Source organism: Phyllobates terribilis, unplaced genomic scaffold, assembly GCF_046119375.1.
Source record: "Phyllobates terribilis strain yellow unplaced genomic scaffold, ASM4611937v1 Scaffold_366__1_contigs__length_1906876, whole genome shotgun sequence".
Taxonomy (NCBI): domain Eukaryota; kingdom Metazoa; phylum Chordata; class Amphibia; order Anura; family Dendrobatidae; genus Phyllobates; species Phyllobates terribilis.
Window position 1 is genome coordinate 1,731,316 of NW_027363126.1, and position 21,155 is coordinate 1,752,470.

Below are 21,155 nucleotides of genomic sequence, written 5' to 3' on the forward strand. Positions count from 1 at the left end.
AGCAGACTGAAGGTGGCTGCTGCTGTGCACAGGTATATAAAGGCTCAGAGCCTATTATGACACGCGCAGCCAGCGTTCCATTGCCACATTCCATCTACTGCAGGCAGGATACCTGGCTGGCTGAATGTCGCTGAGAAGCTCACAGAGACCGCCATAAGCAACAGTTTAACAGAATGCCACAGACTAATCAACCAAACTTTTTGGGTTGGGTTCTCTTTTATAGTCTGCAGGCATTAAATGAAAGAAGTCAGTGTTCCAGCAGAAGGAGACAACGTTTCAGAAAAGGCATTGTAGCAAACCAAAAAAGAAATTTTAAGCGCAGCAGAGTAACCAGCGCACATACCTGTTAGCTCAGGTGAGTTTAAAAGGCTGCTGTTGATAACAAGGGCATTTGCTAAATAGATGGTGTGTGTGCAACAATATACTGAAAGGTCAATTATATTGTGCAGCTTATCTCACCACCTGTAGTTATTTAGGTGAAAGCTCCAAAATGCTTGCCTAATATGTCTGTTTATCCAAAAGGAAGTAAAAAGGGAGAGCTAGAAAGATAGCATTGCATCACATTACATGGCAATGCAATGCACAGTTGCTGAAGTTGAACCAAAATGAGCTTGTAATCTGGCTTCTGCAACTTTGAACATGAAAAATCCAATGAGGAGAAGAAAAGCAAAGCCAAAGAGTCCATCCCAAAATCCGACAAACAAGCAAAATGAACAAAAAACATTGAATTCAATTCTTTCTGATTTTAGAAACTGCATTAAAGAAGGGGTGCACCGGTCCTGGAGATACTGCAATACCAGGTCAATGCGTGGAGTGGACAGAGCAAGCTCTTTTTCCATCTCCCTGTTCTAAAAATCCATTTAATATATGGTCCCCAGATAGGGGACGTATCAGATATTAAACTGATAAGAACAGATACTACACTTGATCTTAGCCAAAAGGCCGAGAAGCGATAACCAGAATTGGTTTCAAACTACGGAGCCACCCAAGGATCCTGAAAAGTCCATTTGTGGAGATGAGCTCCTGGACTCCCGTTAAGAAGACATGTTGTCAACCTCTAGATCCCTTACATGCCTGCACTTTTCGGCTTGCTGCTGCTGCAATCCACGCGTTTTAGATCTGCATAACTCCACCTCTTTAAACACAGCACCTTCACCCCCTGCTGTTCCCACCCGCCTCAACACCGTTGGAAGGGAGGAGAACCAATTAAGGCGGGGGGTGGGGTGGAATGAGCAGCTGTCTACCCTTAGCAGGAGGGCTCCTGATTACATACCTCTCCTGCTGCTGCTGCTGCTGGCTGTCCAGCAGCAGACTGAAGGTGGCTGCTGCTGTGCACAGGTATATAAAGGCTCAGAGCCTATTATGACACGCGCAGCCAGCGTTCCATTGCCACATTCCATCTACTGCAGGCAGAATACCTGGCTGGCTGAATGTCGCTGAGAAGCTCACAGAGACCGCCATAAGCAACAGTTTAACAGAATGCCACAGACTAATCAACCAAACTTTTTGGGTTGGGTTCTCTTTTATAGTCTGCAGGCATTAAATGAAAGAAGTCAGTGTTCCAGCAGAAGGAGACAACGTTTCAGAAAAGGCATTGTAGCAAACCAAAAAAGAAATTTTAAGCGCAGCAGAGTAACCAGCGCACATACCTGTTAGCTCAGGTGAGTTTAAAAGGCTGCTGTTGATAACAAGGGCATTTGCTAAATAGATGGTGTGTGTGCAACAATATACTGAAAGGTCAATTATATTGTGCAGCTTATCTCACCACCTGTAGTTATTTAGGTGAAAGCTCCAAAATGCTTGCCTAATATGTCTGTTTATCCAAAAGGAAGTAAAAAGGGAGAGCTAGAAAGATAGCATTGCATCACATTACATGGCAATGCAATGCATAGTTGCTGAAGTTGAACCAAAATGAGCTTGTAATCTGGCTTCTGCAACTTTGAACATGAAAAATCCAATGAGGAGAAGAAAAGCAAAGCCAAAGAGTCCATCCCAAAATCCGACAAACAAGCAAAATGAACAAAAAACATTGAATTCAATTCTTTCTGATTTTAGAAACTGCATTAAAGAAGGGGTGCACCGGTCCTGGAGATATTGCAATACCAGGTCAATGCGTGGAGTGGACAGAGCAAGCTCTTTTTCCATCTCCCTGTTCTAAAAATCCATTTAATATATGGTCCCCAGATAGGGGACGTATCAGATATTAAACTGATAAGAACAGATACTACACTTGATCTTAGCCAAAAGGCCGAGAAGCGATAACCAGAATTGGTTTCAAACTACGGAGCCACCCAAGGATCCTGAAAAGTCCATTTGTGGAGATGAGCTCCTGGACTCCCGTTAAGAAGACATGTTGTCAACCTCTAGATCCCTTACATGCCTGCACTTTTCGGCTTGCTGCTGCTGCAATCCACGCGTTTTAGATCTGCATAACTCCACCTCTTTAAACACAGCACCTTCACCCCCTGCTGTTCCCACCCGCCTCAACACCGTTGGAAGGGAGGAGAACCAATTAAGGCGGGGGGTGGGGTGGAACGAGCAGCTGTCTACCCTTAGCAGGAGGGCTCCTGATTACATACCTCTCCTGCTGCTGCTGCTGCTGGCTGTCCAGCAGCAGACTGAAGGTGGCTGCTGCTGTGCACAGGTATATAAAGGCTCAGAGCCTATTATGACACGCGCAGCCAGCGTTCCATTGCCACATTCCATCTACTGCAGGCAGGATACCTGGCTGGCTGAATGTCGCTGAGAAGCTCACAGAGACCGCCATAAGCAACAGTTTAACAGAATGCCACAGACTAATCAACCAAACTTTTTGGGTTGGGTTCTCTTTTATAGTCTGCAGGCATTAAATGAAAGAAGTCAGTGTTCCAGCAGAAGGAGACAACGTTTCAGAAAAGGCATTGTAGCAAACCAAAAAAGAAATTTTAAGCGCAGCAGAGTAACCAGCGCACATACCTGTTAGCTCAGGTGAGTTTAAAAGGCTGCTGTTGATAACAAGGGCATTTGCTAAATAGATGGTGTGTGTGCAACAATATACTGAAAGGTCAATTATATTGTGCAGCTTATCTCACCACCTGTAGTTATTTAGGTGAAAGCTCCAAAATGCTTGCCTAATATGTCTGTTTATCCAAAAGGAAGTAAAAAGGGAGAGCTAGAAAGATAGCATTGCATCACATTACATGGCAATGCAATGCATAGTTGCTGAAGTTGAACCAAAATGAGCTTGTAATCTGGCTTCTGCAACTTTGAACATGAAAAATCCAATGAGGAGAAGAAAAGCAAAGCCAAAGAGTCCATCCCAAAATCCGACAAACAAGCAAAATGAACAAAAAACATTGAATTCAATTCTTTCTGATTTTAGAAACTGCATTAAAGAAGGGGTGCACCGGTCCTGGAGATACTGCAATACCAGGTCAATGCGTGGAGTGGACAGAGCAAGCTCTTTTTCCATCTCCCTGTTCTAAAAATCCATTTAATATATGGTCCCCAGATAGGGGACGTATCAGATATTAAACTGATAAGAACAGATACTACACTTGATCTTAGCCAAAAGGCCGAGAAGCGATAACCAGAATTGGTTTCAAACTACGGAGCCACCCAAGGATCCTGAAAAGTCCATTTGTGGAGATGAGCTCCTGGACTCCCGTTAAGAAGACATGTTGTCAACCTCTAGATCCCTTACATGCCTGCACTTTTCGGCTTGCTGCTGCTGCAATCCACGCGTTTTAGATCTGCATAACTCCACCTCTTTAAACACAGCACCTTCACCCCCTGCTGTTCCCACCCGCCTCAACACCGTTGGAAGGGAGGAGAACCAATTAAGGCGGGGGGTGGGGTGGAACGAGCAGCTGTCTACCCTTAGCAGGAGGGCTCCTGATTACATACCTCTCCTGCTGCTGCTGCTGCTGGCTGTCCAGCAGCAGACTGAAGGTGGCTGCTGCTGTGCACAGGTATATAAAGGCTCAGAGCCTATTATGACACGCGCAGCCAGCGTTCCATTGCCACATTCCATCTACTGCAGGCAGGATACCTGGCTGGCTGAATGTCGCTGAGAAGCTCACAGAGACCGCCATAAGCAACAGTTTAACAGAATGCCACAGACTAATCAACCAAACTTTTTGGGTTGGGTTCTCTTTTATAGTCTGCAGGCATTAAATGAAAGAAGTCAGTGTTCCAGCAGAAGGAGACAACGTTTCAGAAAAGGCATTGTAGCAAACCAAAAAAGAAATTTTAAGCGCAGCAGAGTAACCAGCGCACATACCTGTTAGCTCAGGTGAGTTTAAAAGGCTGCTGTTGATAACAAGGGCATTTGCTAAATAGATGGTGTGTGTGCAACAATATACTGAAAGGTCAATTATATTGTGCAGCTTATCTCACCACCTGTAGTTATTTAGGTGAAAGCTCCAAAATGCTTGCCTAATATGTCTGTTTATCCAAAAGGAAGTAAAAAGGGAGAGCTAGAAAGATAGCATTGCATCACATTACATGGCAATGCAATGCACAGTTGCTGAAGTTGAACCAAAATGAGCTTGTAATCTGGCTTCTGCAACTTTGAACATGAAAAATCCAATGAGGAGAAGAAAAGCAAAGCCAAAGAGTCCATCCCAAAATCCGACAAACAAGCAAAATGAACAAAAAACATTGAATTCAATTCTTTCTGATTTTAGAAACTGCATTAAAGAAGGGGTGCACCGGTCCTGGAGATACTGCAATACCAGGTCAATGCGTGGAGTGGACAGAGCAAGCTCTTTTTCCATCTCCCTGTTCTAAAAATCCATTTAATATATGGTCCCCAGATAGGGGACGTATCAGATATTAAACTGATAAGAACAGATTTTTTTTTTTTTTTTTTTTTCCCTCAGATTGGGAAATCCACGGTCTATAGTCACGACCAAAGGAACTTCCTTCCAAACAGCTGCATCATCTCAACGACACAAATGCTGCTCCCATCATCACCGGAAAAATTTTTATTTCTTCTTTTTAAACCTTACACAGAAAACAAGATCAAGAAGTATTTACAAAATATCTCCACTTTTTAACTTTCCATATTCCCTCCGCATCCACTTCCCCTCTCCTCTTTTTGTCCCATAAGAAACACACATACATCTTCCCCATAATCACCTTCACACTATCCTTTACAGCAATTTCCTTCCTTTTAAACACATACACATTCCTCACATCCCATAACACTTCCTTTATACACGCAAGCATCAACCACAAGACTCTTTCCTTCGTCCCATCACATATTCCCAAACCAAACATAAACAACTCAAAGGACAACAAATTCACACCACACAATTCTTTACACAAAGGCCCCATTCTCCCAATCACATCTCTAGCATACTGGCAATTCCAAAAAACATGCAACACACTTTCCCTTCCACCACAGCCATTTCTTGGACACGTTTCACTCCTCACTAAACCTCTATTCCTCTGAAACTCTCTTACTGGCAACACTCCATGCAAAGACTGCCACACAACCTCACTCTGCTTATTTGTCATACCACCCATCCGCACCTTCTTCCATACTTTTTGCACATCACACCCTCTCACCAAATTTATTCCACTCTCCATTTCTCTACACTCAATCATCCTGTACACAGCCTTCTTATTTCCCAACAACCTCACATCCACATCACACAACTCATACTTCACCAAAAACTTATAAACCCACACATACCACACGGGCACCTCAAAAGCAACCGGACACCGCAAATCCCTCTCTCTCCACTTCAAACGAAAAGAATAAGCCCCAAATAAATATCCACACATACATGAAAACTTTCCATCGCCCATAATCACTTTCAGCACAAACACCACAATATTCACACCCAAAAAAACTTCTAAATTTGGAAAACCCAAACCACCTTTCTCCATACGCTTCACCAACACTTCCCTCCGCGCCCTCTCCATTTTAGAATTCCACAAAAAAACAAACAAAATCCTATTCAATCCTCTCAAAACCATATAACCTGGTGGAAACACAACTGCAACATATAAAAAAATAGGCAACACCACGCTTTTAATGACTAAGATTTTTCCAAAGAAAGTAAGGCTTCTCAACTTCCAAAAACATAACTTCTTTTCAACCTTCTCTTTCGCGTCATCCCAACTTTCTTTCCCATCCAATCTTTCTGAAAACTTCACTCCCAAAACCTTAATGGGCCCATTCACTACGTTCACACCTACATCTCTACTCAAAATACCACTTCCAAAAACCTTACACTCACTCTTTTCCCAATTCACTTTAAATGCAGACGCACCACAAAAGATAGACACTAACAACTTCACCCGCCTCACCGAACATTCAGAATCACATAATACACACACGTCATCCATATAACCACTCACCTTCCACTTTCTTCCTCCACCTCCCGGCACTTGCACACCTCGAACCACTTTATCCTTCCTCAACATACACAACAAAGGTTCAATTGCACAAATAAAAGCCACAGGGGATAACGGACACCCCTGCCTCACGCCCGAATGCACATTCACTCTCCTACCGACATAACCGTTCATTAAAACACAACTATAAATATCTGTATATAGACTTCTCACTCTCCCAACAAAATCAGCAGGAAAACCCATTCTCAGCAACACTCTAAACAAAAAACCATGCGACAACCTATCATACGCCTTTTCAAAATCCAGGCTCAACAAAAACACACTCTTCTTCCGGCTCATACAATCCCATAGACAATCTCTCAATATACACACACACTCGTGAATCCGTCTCCCAGGTACTGCACAACACTGCTCATCCCCAATCACACTCTCTATCACATCACGCATCCTATTTGCCATTAATTTTGCGTAGATCTTATAATCACAGTTCAATAATGTTATTGACCTCCAGTTTTTCAGACTCTTCAAATCACCCTTTTTCGGAATCAATACAACCATACCTGCACGCATACTACCTGCCACCTCCATATTTTCCCACATATACTTACAAAAATCCACAAAATCACTCCCAATCACATCCCACATCATGCGGTAAAATTCTACTGGAAGACCATCCCCCCCCGGCGTCTTATTCAAAGCCATACTACACATAACCTTCCATACTTCATCACTTGTCACAGCATCCATCACCCTCTCTCTTTCCGCCTCATTCAATTTACTCTCTAACGTACTCAAAACATCATTCTCCAAACACTCATCCCTCCACTTTACAGCATACAAATCCTCATAAAACTTTGCCACTTCCTCACACATATCCTCTCCACTCACCTCGCTTCCATCTGCTCCATTCAACACACACATATTTTGCTTTTTCCCAAAAACCTTCTTGAAAAAAAAACGTGAACATTTTTCATCATACTCCAAATTATCAACTTTTGCTCTAAAGACAATACTCCTCCCTTTTTCCAACAAGAACTCATGAACCTCCTTTTTCACTTGTAAAATATCCTCCTCCACCTCCATCCCTCCCTCCCTCAATTTATACAAGAAACTTAAACGTGCATTTAAACTCACAAAATGTCTCCTCTTGACTGCTGCCATCTTATAACCCAAATTTTTGAAAAAATTTTTTGTCTGTTTTTTAACCCAATCCCACCACCCACAAACATTCCCAAAACCATTTTTACACTCACACCACTCCTCATACCGTCTTGCATATTCCTTTCTTACTTCCTCATACTCCAATAACTTAACATTCAACTTCCACAAACCTTTCCCAAACACCCCATTCACATTCACATCCAACTCACACGACATGCACACATGATCTGAAAACAAAACATTCTCCTGCTTATAGTCAACAGGAATCATATTTTTTGAAATAAAACAGTAATCCAATCTAGATTGTATTCTTCCACTTTCGGAAAAGAAGGTATTTAACAAAGGCCTCACTTTACATACACTTTGCATATCATGCAAATCAAAATCACTAACCAACTCTAACAAAGTTTTCCCAGACACATCCACATTCACTCTCCCCACATCACAATTCATATCACCCACAATCACCACAGGCATTCTTCCCGGAACAAAAAGTTTAATTTTTTCAAATAACTTTTTCCGGTCATTTTTCTCCACCGGCGCATAAACATTAATAACACAAAATTTAACATTTTTATACTCAAAATTTGCTAAAATGCACCTCCCCACATCAATCACCACATAATCACTCAAAACCACCTCCCTCCCTTTAACTAAAATCCCCACACCATCATTTTTATTACATGCACTCCCCGACCACACAGATGCTCCATGAGACCATTCATCTCCTCTCACCCCATCCACCACTCCACACTCTTGCAAACAAAAAATCGATGCATTCTTCATAGCCAAAAAATCAAAAATTGCAGCCCTCCTGGCCTTATTTTTAAACACTCTCACATTTTGTGAAATTATAGTAAAACCCATTTTTTCCTTTTTTAAACCTCCTAAAAAAAAACGAAAACAGAAAAGTTACAAAAACACTACAAAAACTCCACTCACAAGAAAAAGCCTTTGACTTAAGTCAAAGCTTATAATAGGCATTATCACGCATATTGCAAGGCAACCTTAACCAGCACCCCCACTATCTTCTTCCACCATCTGAACCGAGCAACTCGTTTCCGAGCCGCTAGCAGCATCACCATCACCCCACCTTGCTTTCTTGGCACCCACTTTTCGCTGCGGTGCCTTGATATCTTCTTCATCATTTGCCCCACCACCCTCCCTGTGACACTTTCTACTCCCCCCACCCTCATCGGAGAAGTACTCCTCAATATTCTCAGGATCTGAAGGGTGTGATGACCCTTCCCCAGTTTCCATACAATCTGCAGCATCTACAGCGTCCTGAAAGTCCAACGTATCCGGACACCTTCCTTCTCCCGCTGCATTCATCTGCCCCTCCATTCTCCTCAATTCTTTCACAAGCTCCTTCTCCATTTTAGGTGCCTTTTTCTCCTTCTGTTAAGCAGGCCTCAGACTCACAGTTTCAGGGGCAGACCTTTCACTCCGCCTCCTCTGCTCTCTCTCCATTCTAGCAGTTTCTCTTTCTATCTGCTGCAAAACCCTCCTCTCCTCCTCCTCCTTCTTCCTCTCCTTATCAGTTTTCCTGGGCACACCCTGCGGGCAATCTTTAAACATGTGCTCACCACTTCCACACATGTCACAAGCCTTGGGCTTCGGGCACGCACTTGCCACATGCCCCTCCTCTTTGCAGTTACGGCAACATTGCCCTTTCTTACATGCATCCTGCACATGTCCAAAGCAGTAACATTTCCTGCAATACATAGGCTGCCCTACATAGTAAAGGAAGCCCCTATGTCCCGCCACAGAAAAATTCGCAGGAGGATGTCTAAAGCCTCCCACACTTCCAGGATCCTTCTTCAGTTTCACCCGAAACTTGTATTTGCAGTTGAAAATACCTAAAGAATTAAACTGCTTTTCCCCTTTACGCACATAATCACAGTACCGTGCAAGGAAGCCTTCAAGCAATGCTGGCTCAGTAAAAGGGTTATAAACTGTTACCCACACAATCTTTTCTTGAAGTCCAAACAAGGGTTCAAACCACACCCCTTCCAAAAAAGGATCATCAGTGTGACTCCGAAGCCACTCAAACACATCAAGGCAGGTATTTTCTTCTACAAAAGTCACGTCATATGTACCTGATTTAGGAAACTCGTTGACGCTGTAGAAGTCGCCTCGTTTTGCTCCAGCTTTTCCTTCCAAAAGTTTCTCCACGATGAAGGACACATTATTCCTCTCGGAAACTGATGGATCCACTCCAATTCGGATAGTATTCTTCACGAAGTTCATCTTCAAAACCTGTAGGTATATTACCACAGAAAATTGCCAAATCCTTTCGCAAAAAGGCCTGGATTCCTCCAGAGAACTCGCACCTATCAGGCTGCAACCAAATGGTCTTAGCCAAAAGGCCGAGAAGCGATAACCAGAATTGGTTTCAAACTACGGAGCCACCCAAGGATCCTGAAAAGTCCATTTGTGGAGATGAGCTCCTGGACTCCCGTTAAGAAGACATGTTGTCAACCTCTAGATCCCTTACATGCCTGCACTTTTCGGCTTGCTGCTGCTGCAATCCACGCGTTTTAGATCTGCATAACTCCACCTCTTTAAACACAGCACCTTCACCCCCTGCTGTTCCCACCCGCCTCAACACCGTTGGAAGGGAGGAGAACCAATTAAGGCGGGGGGTGGGGTGGAACGAGCAGCTGTCTACCCTTAGCAGGAGGGCTCCTGATTACATACCTCTCCTGCTGCTGCTGCTGCTGGCTGTCCAGCAGCAGACTGAAGGTGGCTGCTGCTGTGCACAGGTATATAAAGGCTCAGAGCCTATTATGACACGCGCAGCCAGCGTTCCATTGCCACATTCCATCTACTGCAGGCAGGATACCTGGCTGGCTGAATGTCGCTGAGAAGCTCACAGAGACCGCCATAAGCAACAGTTTAACAGAATGCCACAGACTAATCAACCAAACTTTTTGGGTTGGGTTCTCTTTTATAGTCTGCAGGCATTAAATGAAAGAAGTCAGTGTTCCAGCAGAAGGAGACAACGTTTCAGAAAAGGCATTGTAGCAAACCAAAAAAGAAATTTTAAGCGCAGCAGAGTAACCAGCGCACATACCTGTTAGCTCAGGTGAGTTTAAAAGGCTGCTGTTGATAACAAGGGCATTTGCTAAATAGATGGTGTGTGTGCAACAATATACTGAAAGGTCAATTATATTGTGCAGCTTATCTCACCACCTGTAGTTATTTAGGTGAAAGCTCCAAAATGCTTGCCTAATATGTCTGTTTATCCAAAAGGAAGTAAAAAGGGAGAGCTAGAAAGATAGCATTGCATCACATTACATGGCAATGCAATGCACAGTTGCTGAAGTTGAACCAAAATGAGCTTGTAATCTGGCTTCTGCAACTTTGAACATGAAAAATCCAATGAGGAGAAGAAAAGCAAAGCCAAAGAGTCCATCCCAAAATCCGACAAACAAGCAAAATGAACAAAAAACATTGAATTCAATTCTTTCTGATTTTAGAAACTGCATTAAAGAAGGGGTGCACCGGTCCTGGAGATACTGCAATACCAGGTCAATGCGTGGAGTGGACAGAGCAAGCTCTTTTTCCATCTCCCTGTTCTAAAAATCCATTTAATATATGGTCCCCAGATAGGGGACGTATCAGATATTAAACTGATAAGAACAGATACTACACTTGATCTTAGCCAAAAGGCCGAGAAGCGATAACCAGAATTGGTTTCAAACTACGGAGCCACCCAAGGATCCTGAAAAGTCCATTTGTGGAGATGAGCTCCTGGACTCCCGTTAAGAAGACATGTTGTCAACCTCTAGATCCCTTACATGCCTGCACTTTTCGGCTTGCTGCTGCTGCAATCCACGCGTTTTAGATCTGCATAACTCCACCTCTTTAAACACAGCACCTTCACCCCCTGCTGTTCCCACCCGCCTCAACACCGTTGGAAGGGAGGAGAACCAATTAAGGCGGGGGGTGGGGTGGAACGAGCAGCTGTCTACCCTTAGCAGGAGGGCTCCTGATTACATACCTCTCCTGCTGCTGCTGCTGCTGGCTGTCCAGCAGCAGACTGAAGGTGGCTGCTGCTGTGCACAGGTATATAAAGGCTCAGAGCCTATTATGACACGTGCAGCCAGCGTTCCATTGCCACATTCCATCTACTGCAGGCAGGATACCTGGCTGGCTGAATGTCGCTGAGAAGCTCACAGAGACCGCCATAAGCAACAGTTTAACAGAATGCCACAGACTAATCAACCAAACTTTTTGGATTGGGTTCTCTTTTATAGTCTGCAGGCATTAAATGAAAGAAGTCAGTGTTCCAGCAGAAGGAGACAACGTTTCAGAAAAGGCATTGTAGCAAACCAAAAAAGAAATTTTAAGCGCAGCAGAGTAACCAGCGCACATACCTGTTAGCTCAGGTGAGTTTAAAAGGCTGCTGTTGATAACAAGGGCATTTGCTAAATAGATGGTGTGTGTGCAACAATATACTGAAAGGTCAATTATATTGTGCAGCTTATCTCACCACCTGTAGATATTTAGGTGAAAGCTCCAAAATGCTTGCCTAATATGTCTGTTTATCCAAAAGGAAGTAAAAAGGGAGAGCTAGAAAGATAGCATTGCATCACATTACATGGCAATGCAATGCACAGTTGCTGAAGTTGAACCAAAATGAGCTTGTAATCTGGCTTCCGCAACTTTGAACATGAAAAATCCAATGAGGAGAAGAAAAGCAAAGCCAAAGAGTCCATCCCAAAATCCGACAAACAAGCAAAATGAACAAAAAACATTGAATTCAATTCTTTCTGATTTTAGAAACTGCATTAAAGAAGGGGTGCACCAGTCCTGGAGATACTGCAATACCAGGTCAATGCGTGGAGTGGACAGAGCAAGCTCTTTTTCCATCTCCCTGTTCTAAAAATCCATTTAATATATGGTCCCCAGATAGGGGACGTATCAGATATTAAACTGATAAGAACAGATACTACACTTGATCTTAGCCAAAAGGCCGAGAAGCGATAACCAGAATTGGTTTCAAACTACGGAGCCACCCAAGGATCCTGAAAAGTCCATTTGTGGAGATGAGCTCCTGGACTCCCGTTAAGAAGACATGTTGTCAACCTCTAGATCCCTTACATGCCTGCACTTTTCGGCTTGCTGCTGCTGCAATCCACGCGTTTTAGATCTGCATAACTCCACCTCTTTAAACACAGCACCTTCACCCCCTGCTGTTCCCACCCGCCTCAACACCGTTGGAAGGGAGGAGAACCAATTAAGGCGGGGGGTGGGGTGGAACGAGCAGCTGTCTAGCCTTAGCAGGAGGGCTCCTGATTACATACCTCTCCTGCTGCTGCTGCTGCTGGCTGTCCAGCAGCAGACTGAAGGTGGCTGCTGCTGTGCACAGGTATATAAAGGCTCAGAGCCTATTATGACACGCGCAGCCAGCGTTCCATTGCCACATTCCATCTACTGCAGGCAGGATACCTGGCTGGCTGAATGTCGCTGAGAAGCTCACAGAGACCGCCATAAGCAACAGTTTAACAGAATGCCACAGACTAATCAACCAAACTTTTTGGGTTGGGTTCTCTTTTATAGTCTGCAGGCATTAAATGAAAGAAGTCAGTGTTCCAGCAGAAGGAGACAACGTTTCAGAAAAGGCATTGTAGCAAACCAAAAAAGAAATTTTAAGCGCAGCAGAGTAACCAGCGCACATACCTGTTAGCTCAGGTGAGTTTAAAAGGCTGCTGTTGATAACAAGGGCATTTGCTAAATAGATGGTGTGTGTGCAACAATATACTGAAAGGTCAATTATATTGTGCAGCTTATCTCACCACCTGTAGTTATTTAGGTGAAAGCTCCAAAATGCTTGCCTAATATGTCTGTTTATCCAAAAGGAAGTAAAAAGGGAGAGCTAGAAAGATAGCATTGCATCACATTACATGGCAATGCAATGCACAGTTGCTGAAGTTGAACCAAAATGAGCTTGTAATCTGGCTTCTGCAACTTTGAACATGAAAAATCCAATGAGGAGAAGAAAAGCAAAGCCAAAGAGTCCATCCCAAAATCCGACAAACAAGCAAAATGAACAAAAAACATTGAATTCAATTCTTTCTGATTTTAGAAACTGCATTAAAGAAGGGGTGCACCGGTCCTGGAGATACTGCAATACCAGGTCAATGCGTGGAGTGGACAGAGCAAGCTCTTTTTCCATCTCCCTGTTCTAAAAATCCATTTAATATATGGTCCCCAGATAGGGGACGTATCAGATATTAAACTGATAAGAACAGATTTTTTTTTGGTTGAATATATCTTTTATTAGCACAAAAAATAAGTTAACAGACAGTGTACAGTGCCGCAGCCCAGTACACACAGAATTCTACATCATATTTACATAGCATGAGGATACGACGCACTAACTAGACACATCACACCCCTATGCTACACAAAACACTCAATCTGAAAGAAAAAGCATGTCAATCAATACAGTACAACGAACCGTGATAAGGGATGGGGATTGGGAAAAAGGGGATGGGGAGGGGAAAATCACAGGCCCGAAGCTTTATTGAAAGACAAGACACATAAGGGGAGAGGGGGAGGAGGGGTTTAGTCCTCATCCTCGTCCTCCGGACCGTCCACGATGGAATAGTCTCTGAGCAGGCTGTGGATCAGCCTGCGGCAGTCCTGGATGGACATCCTCTTCCTCCTCAAGATGAGCCGGTTCCTGGCGACCCAAACGGCATCCTTGAAGCAGTTCATAAGGCGCCAAGCCTCCTGGATGGCTCCGACGGTATGAACCCCAGGGAAGAGTCCGTAAAGCACAGAATGGTGCGATAGGCTCGCCCTGGGGACAGAGTTCCTCAGGTCGTCCTCAAGGGCAGTCAACAGGCGCTGTGCAAATCCGCAGTCCCAAAAAGTGTGCAAAGATGTTTCCTCCACGAAGGGGCACCTTGGGCAGTACCGGGTCTTGCACAGGTTCCGGGCATGCATAAATGACCGGACGGGCAGTCCGCCCTGAATCGCCATCCACGACAAGTCCTTGTGCCCGTTGGTCAGCCTGTCAGACGACACATTTGTCCACACAGTCTCCAGCGTGTCCTGGTGAAGTCCTGTGATGTTCTCCACGTCATCCTTGGCTCTGATGAGCTTGTGGATAGTTTTGGGCTTCCACAAGTCGGGCTTGAGTCCCTCCAGTTGATGTTCCCCCACAAATCGAACGACGTCTCCGTAGAACCATGGCGTCGTCCAGTTGTAGGGGAAGGAGCTGTCCCACTTGTCCCAGCCGAGTCGCCTCCAAAGAGGAAGCAGGAAGAAGCGAGACATGGACCTGCCCGCGGAGCCACTACACTTGATCTTAGCCAAAAGGCCGAGAAGCGATAACCAGAATTGGTTTCAAACTACGGAGCCACCCAAGGATCCTGAAAAGTCCATTTGTGGAGATGAGCTCCTGGACTCCCGTTAAGAAGACATGTTGTCAACCTCTAGATCCCTTACATGCCTGCACTTTTCGGCTTGCTGCTGCTGCAATCCACGCGTTTTAGATCTGCATAACTCCACCTCTTTAAACACAGCACCTTCACCCCCTGCTGTTCCCACCCGCCTCAACACCGTTGGAAGGGAGGAGAACCAATTAAGGCGGGGGGTGGGGTGGAACGAGCAGCTGTCTACCCTTAGCAGGAGGGCTCCTGATTACATACCTCTCCTGCTGCTGCTGCTGCTGGCTGTCCAGCAGCAGACTGAAGGTGGCTGCTGCTGTGCACAGGTATATAAAGGCTCAGAGCCTATTATGACACGCGCAGCCAGCGTTCCATTGCCAGATTCCATCTACTGCAGGCAGGATACCTGGCTGGCTGAATGTCGCTGAGAAGCTCACAGAGACCGCCATAAGCAACAGTTTAACAGAATGCCACAGACTAATCAACCAAACTTTTTGGGTTGGGTTCTCTTTTATAGTCTGCAGGCATTAAATGAAAGAAGTCAGTGTTCCAGCAGAAGGAGACAACGTTTCAGAAAAGGCATTGTAGCAAACCAAAAAAGAAATTTTAAGCGCAGCAGAGTAACCAGCGCACATACCTGTTAGCTCAGGTGAGTTTAAAAGGCTGCTGTTGATAACAAGGGCATTTGCTAAATAGATGGTGTGTGTGCAACAATATACTGAAAGGTCAATTATATTGTGCAGCTTATCTCACCACCTGTAGTTATTTAGGTGAAAGCTCCAAAATGCTTGCCTAATATGTCTGTTTATCCAAAAGGAAGTAAAAAGGGAGAGCTAGAAAGATAGCATTGCATCACATTACATGGCAATGCAATGCACAGTTGCTGAAGTTGAACCAAAATGAGCTTGTAATCTGGCTTCTGCAACTTTGAACATGAAAAATCCAATGAGGAGAAGAAAAGCAAAGCCAAAGAGTCCATCCCAAAATCCGACAAACAAGCAAAATGAACAAAAAACATTGAATTCAATTCTTTCTGATTTTAGGAACTGCATTAAAGAAGGGGTGCACCGGTCCTGGAGATACTGCAATACCAGGTCAATGCGTGGAGTGGACAGAGCAAGCTCTTTTTCCATCTCCCTGTTCTAAAAATCCATTTAATATATGGTCCCCAGATAGGGGACGTATCAGATATTAAACTGATAAGAACAGATACTACACTTGATCTTAGCCAAAAGGCCGAGAAGCGATAACTAGAATTGGTTTCAAACTACGGAGCCACCCAAGGATCCTGAAAAGTCCATTTGTGGAGATGAGCTCCTGGACTCCCGTTAAGAAGACATGTTGTCAACCTCTAGATCCCTTACATGCCTGCACTTTTCGGCTTGCTGCTGCTGCAATCCACGCGTTTTAGATCTGCATAACTCCACCTCTTTAAACACAGCACCTTCACCCCCTGCTGTTCCCACCCGCCTCAACACCGTTGGAAGGGAGGAGAACCAATTAAGGCGGTGGGTGGGGTGGAACGAGCAGCTGTCTACCCTTAGCAGGAGGGCTCCTGATTACATACCTCTCCTGCTGCTGCTGCTGCTGGCTGTCCAGCAGCAGACTGAAGGTGGCTGCTGCTGTGCACAGGTATATAAAGGCTCAGAGCCTATTATGACACGCGCAGCCAGCGTTCCATTGCCACATTCCATCTACTGCAGGCAGGATACCTGGCTGGCTGAATGTCGCTGAGAAGCTCACAGAGACCGCCATAAGCAACAGTTTAACAGAATGCCACAGACTAATCAACCAAACTTTTTGGGTTGGGTTCTCTTTTATAGTCTGCAGGCATTAAATGAAAGAAGTCAGTGTTCCAGCAGAAGGAGACAACGTTTCAGAAAAGGCATTGTAGCAAACCAAAAAAGAAATTTTAAGCACAGCAGAGTAACCAGCGCACATACCTGTTAGCTCAGGTGAGTTTAAAAGGCTGCTGTTGATAACAAGGGCATTTGCTAAATAGATGGTGTGTGTGCAACAATATACTGAAAGGTCAATTATATTGTGCAGCTTATCTCACCACCTGTAGTTATTTAGGTGAAAGCTCCAAAATGCTTGCCTAATATGTCTGTTTATCCAAAAGGAAGTAAAAAGGGAGAGCTAGAAAGATAGCATTGCATCACATTACATGGCAATGCAATGCACAGTTGCTGAAGTTGAACCAAAATGAGCTTGTAATCTGGCTTCTGCAACTTTGAACATGAAAAATCCAATGAGGAGAAGAAAAGCAAAGCCAAAGAGTCCATCCCAAAATCCGACAAACAAGCAAAATGAACAAAAAACATTGAATTCAATTCTTTCTGATTTTAGAAACTGCATTAAAGAAGGGGTGCACCGGTCCTGGAGATACTGCAATACCAGGTCAATGCGTGGAGTGGACAGAGCAAGCTCTTTTTCCATCTCCCTGTTCTAAAAATCCATTTAATATATGGTCCCCAGATAGGGGACGTATCAGATATTAAACTGATAAGAACAGATACTACACTTGATCTTAGCCAAAAGGCCGAGAAGCGATAACCAGAATTGGTTTCAAACTACGGAGCCACCCAAGGATCCTGAAAAGTCCATTTGTGGAGATGAGCTCCTGGACTCCCGTTAAGAAGACATGTTGTCAACCTCTAGATCCCTTACATGCCTGCACTTTTCGGCTTGCTGCTGCTGCAATCCACGCGTTTTAGATCTGCATAACTCCACCTCTTTAAACACAGCACCTTCACCCCCTGCTGTTCCCACCCGCCTCAACACCATTGGAAGGGAGGAGAACCAATTAAGGCGGGGGGTGGGGTGGAACGAGCAGCTGTCTACCCTTAGCAGGAGGGCTCCTGATTACATACCTCTCCTGCTGCTGCTGCTGCTGCTGGCTGTCCAGCAGCAGACTGAAGGTGGCTGCTGCTGTGCACAGGTATATAAAGGCTCAGAGCCTATTATGACACGCGCAGCCAGCGTTCCATTGCCACATTCCATCTACTGCAGGCAGGATACCTGGCTGGCTGAATGTCGCTGAGAAGCTCACAGAGACCGCCATAAGCAACAGTTTAACAGAATGCCACAGACTAATCAACCAAACTTTTTGGGTTGGGTTCTCTTTTATAGTCTGCAGGCATTAAATGAAAGAAGTCAGTGTTCCAGCAGAAGGAGACAACGTTTCAGAAAAGGCATTGTAGCAAACCAAAAAAGAAATTTTAAGCGCAGCAGAGTAACCAGCGCACATACCTGTTAGCTCAGGTGAGTTTAAAAGGCTGCTGTTGATAACAAGGGCATTTGCTAAATAGATGGTGTGTGTGCAACAATATACTGAAAGGTCAATTATATTGTGCAGCTTATCTCACCACCTGTAGTTATTTAGGTGAAAGCTCCAAAATGCTTGCCTAATATGTCTGTTTATCCAAAAGGAAGTAAAAAGGGAGAGCTAGAAAGATAGCATTGCATCACATTACATGGCAATGCAATGCACAGTTGCTGAAGTTGAACCAAAATGAGCTTGTAATCTGGCTTCTGCAACTTTGAACATGAAAAATCCAATGAGGAGAAGAAAAGCAAAGCCAAAGAGTCCATCCCAAAATCCGACAAACAAGCAAAATGAACAAAAAACATTGAATTCAATTCTTTCTGATTTTAGAAACTGCATTAAAGAAGGGGTGCACCGGTCCTGGAGATACTGCAATACCAGGTCAATGCGTGGAGTGGACAGAGCAAGCTCTTTTTCCATCTCCCTGTTCTAAAAATCCATTTAATATATGGTCCCCAGATAGGGGACGTATCAGATATTAAACTGATAAGAACAGATACTACACTTGATCTTAGCCAAAAGGCCGAGAAGCGATAACCAGAATTGGTTTCAAACTACGGAGCCACCCAAGGATCCTGAAAAGTCCATTTGTGGAGATGAGCTCCTGGACTCCCGTTAAGAAGACATGTTGTCAACCTCTAGATCCCTTACATGCCTGCACTTTTCGGCTTGCTGCTGCTGCAATCCACGCGTTTTAGATCTGCATAACTCCACCTCTTTAAACACAGCACCTTCACCCCCTGCTGTTCCCACCCGCCTCAACACCGTTGGAAGGGAGGAGAACCAATTAAGGCGGGGGGTGGGGTGGAACGAGCAGCTGTCTACCCTTAGCAGGAGGGCTCCTGATTACATACCTCTCCTGCTGCTGCTGCTGCTGGCTGTCCAGCAGCAGACTGAAGGTGGCTGCTGCTGTGCACAGGTATATAAAGGCTCAGAGCCTATTATGACACGCGCAGCCAGCGTTCCATTTCCACATTCCATCTACTGCAGGCAGGATACCTGGCTGGCTGAATGTCGCTGAGAAGCTCACAGAGACCGCCATAAGCAACAGTTTAACAGAATGCCACAGACTAATCAACCAAACTTTTTGGGTTGGGTTCTCTTTTATAGTCTGCAGGCATTAAATGAAAGAAGTCAGTGTTCCAGCAGAAGGAGACAACGTTTCAGAAAAGGCATTGTAGCAAACCAAAAAAGAAATTTTAAGCGCAGCAGAGTAACCAGCGCACATACCTGTTAGCTCAGGTGAGTTTAAAAGGCTGCTGTTGATAACAAGGGCATTTGCTAAATAGATGGTGTGTGTGCAACAATATACTGAAAGGTCAATTATATTGTGCAGCTTATCTCACCACCTGTAGTTATTTAGGTGAAAGCTCCAAAATGCTTGCCTAATATGTCTGTTTATCCAAAAGGAAGTAAAAAGGGAGAGCTAGAAAGATAGCATTGCATCACATTACATGGCAATGCAATGCACAGTTGCTGAAGTTGAACCAAAATGAGCTTGTAATCTGGCTTCTGCAACTTTGAACATGAAAAATCCAATGAGGAGAAGAAAAGCAAAGCCAAAGAGTCCATCCCAAAATCCGACAAACAAGCAAAATGAACAAAAAACATTGAATTCAATTCTTTCTGATTTTAGAAACTGCATTAAAGAAGGGGTGCACCGGTCCTGGAGATACTGCAATACCAGGTCAATGCGTGGAGTGGACAGAGCAAGCTCTTTTTCCATCTCCCTGTTCTAAAAATCCATTTAATATATGGTCCCCAGATAGGGGACGTATCAGATATTAAACTGATAAGAACAGATTTTTTTTTTTTTCTTTTCTTCCCTCAGATGGGGAAATCCACGGTCTATAGTCACGACCAAAGGAACTTCCTTCCAAACAGCTGCATCATCTCAACGACACAAATGCTGCTCCCATCATCACCGGAAAATTTTTATTTCTTCTTTTTAAACCTTACACAGAAAACAAGATCAAGAAGTATTTACAAAATATCTCCACTTCTTAACTTTCCATATTCCCTCCGCATCCACTTCCCCTCTCCTCTTTTTGTCCCATAGGAAACACACATACATCTTCCCCATAATCACCTTCACACTATCCTTTACAGCAATTTCCTTCCTTTTAAACACATACACATTCCTCACATCCCATAACACTTCCTTTATACACGCAAGCATCAACCACAAGACTCTTTCCTTCGTCCCATCACATATTCCCAAACCAAACATAAAAAACTCAAAGGACAACAAATTCACACCACACAATTCTTTACACAAAGGCCCCATTCTCCCAATCACATCTCTAGCATACTGGCAATTCCAAAAAACATGCAACACACTTTCCCTTCCACCACAGCCATTTCTTGGACACGTTTCACTCCTCACTAAACCTCTATTCCTCTGAAACTCTCTTACTGGCAAAACTCCATGCAAAGACTGCCACACAACCTCACTCTGCTTATTTGTCATACCACCCATCCGCACCTTCTTCCATACTTTTTGCACATCACACCCTCTCACCAAATTTATTCCACTCTCCATTTCTCTACACTCAATCATCCTGTACACAGCCTTCTTATTTCCCAACAACCTCACATCCACATCACACAACTCATACTTCACCAAAAACTTATAAACCCACACATACCACACGGGCACCTCAAAAGCAACCGGACACCGCAAATCCCTCTCTCTCCACTTCAAACGAAAAGAATAAGCCCCAAATAAATATCCACACATACATGAAAACTTTCCATCGCCCATAATCACTTTCAGCACAAACACCACAATATTCACACCCAAAAAAACTTCTAAATTTGGAAAACCCAAACCACCTTTCTCCATACGCTTCACCAACACTTCCCTCCGCGCCCTCTCCATTTTAGAATTCCACAAAAAAACAAACAAAATC

The 21,155-nt window shown here is 44.2% G+C and overlaps 11 non-coding genes across 11 annotated transcripts; all 11 read right to left on the bottom strand.

Annotated features, from left to right (window-relative positions):
- Window positions 1-763: 763 nt before the first annotated feature.
- On the bottom strand, window positions 764-954 carry LOC141222935 (U2 spliceosomal RNA). Its single transcript, XR_012290651.1, has one exon. It is a non-coding gene; the product is annotated as a U2 spliceosomal RNA (small nuclear RNA).
- Window positions 955-2,069: 1,115 nt separating this feature from the next.
- LOC141222984 (U2 spliceosomal RNA) lies at window positions 2,070-2,260 on the bottom strand. Its single transcript, XR_012290699.1, has one exon. It is a non-coding gene; the product is annotated as a U2 spliceosomal RNA (small nuclear RNA).
- Window positions 2,261-3,375: 1,115 nt separating this feature from the next.
- Window positions 3,376-3,566, bottom strand: LOC141222936 (U2 spliceosomal RNA). Its single transcript, XR_012290652.1, has one exon. It is a non-coding gene; the product is annotated as a U2 spliceosomal RNA (small nuclear RNA).
- Window positions 3,567-4,681: 1,115 nt separating this feature from the next.
- LOC141223067 (U2 spliceosomal RNA) lies at window positions 4,682-4,870 on the bottom strand. The gene has a single exon (XR_012290770.1). It is a non-coding gene; the product is annotated as a U2 spliceosomal RNA (small nuclear RNA).
- A 6,135-nt stretch (window positions 4,871-11,005) lies between these two features.
- Window positions 11,006-11,196, bottom strand: LOC141222937 (U2 spliceosomal RNA). The gene has a single exon (XR_012290653.1). It is a non-coding gene; the product is annotated as a U2 spliceosomal RNA (small nuclear RNA).
- A 1,115-nt stretch (window positions 11,197-12,311) lies between these two features.
- Window positions 12,312-12,502, bottom strand: LOC141222996 (U2 spliceosomal RNA). Its single transcript, XR_012290710.1, has one exon. It is a non-coding gene; the product is annotated as a U2 spliceosomal RNA (small nuclear RNA).
- Window positions 12,503-13,617: 1,115 nt separating this feature from the next.
- Window positions 13,618-13,813, bottom strand: LOC141223037 (U2 spliceosomal RNA). Its single transcript, XR_012290747.1, has one exon. It is a non-coding gene; the product is annotated as a U2 spliceosomal RNA (small nuclear RNA).
- Window positions 13,814-15,972: 2,159 nt separating this feature from the next.
- Window positions 15,973-16,163, bottom strand: LOC141222938 (U2 spliceosomal RNA). Its single transcript, XR_012290654.1, has one exon. It is a non-coding gene; the product is annotated as a U2 spliceosomal RNA (small nuclear RNA).
- A 1,115-nt stretch (window positions 16,164-17,278) lies between these two features.
- LOC141222939 (U2 spliceosomal RNA) lies at window positions 17,279-17,469 on the bottom strand. Its single transcript, XR_012290655.1, has one exon. It is a non-coding gene; the product is annotated as a U2 spliceosomal RNA (small nuclear RNA).
- A 1,118-nt stretch (window positions 17,470-18,587) lies between these two features.
- Window positions 18,588-18,778, bottom strand: LOC141222940 (U2 spliceosomal RNA). Its single transcript, XR_012290656.1, has one exon. It is a non-coding gene; the product is annotated as a U2 spliceosomal RNA (small nuclear RNA).
- A 1,115-nt stretch (window positions 18,779-19,893) lies between these two features.
- On the bottom strand, window positions 19,894-20,082 carry LOC141223039 (U2 spliceosomal RNA). The gene has a single exon (XR_012290749.1). It is a non-coding gene; the product is annotated as a U2 spliceosomal RNA (small nuclear RNA).
- Between the last annotated feature and the right edge of the window lie 1,073 nt (window positions 20,083-21,155).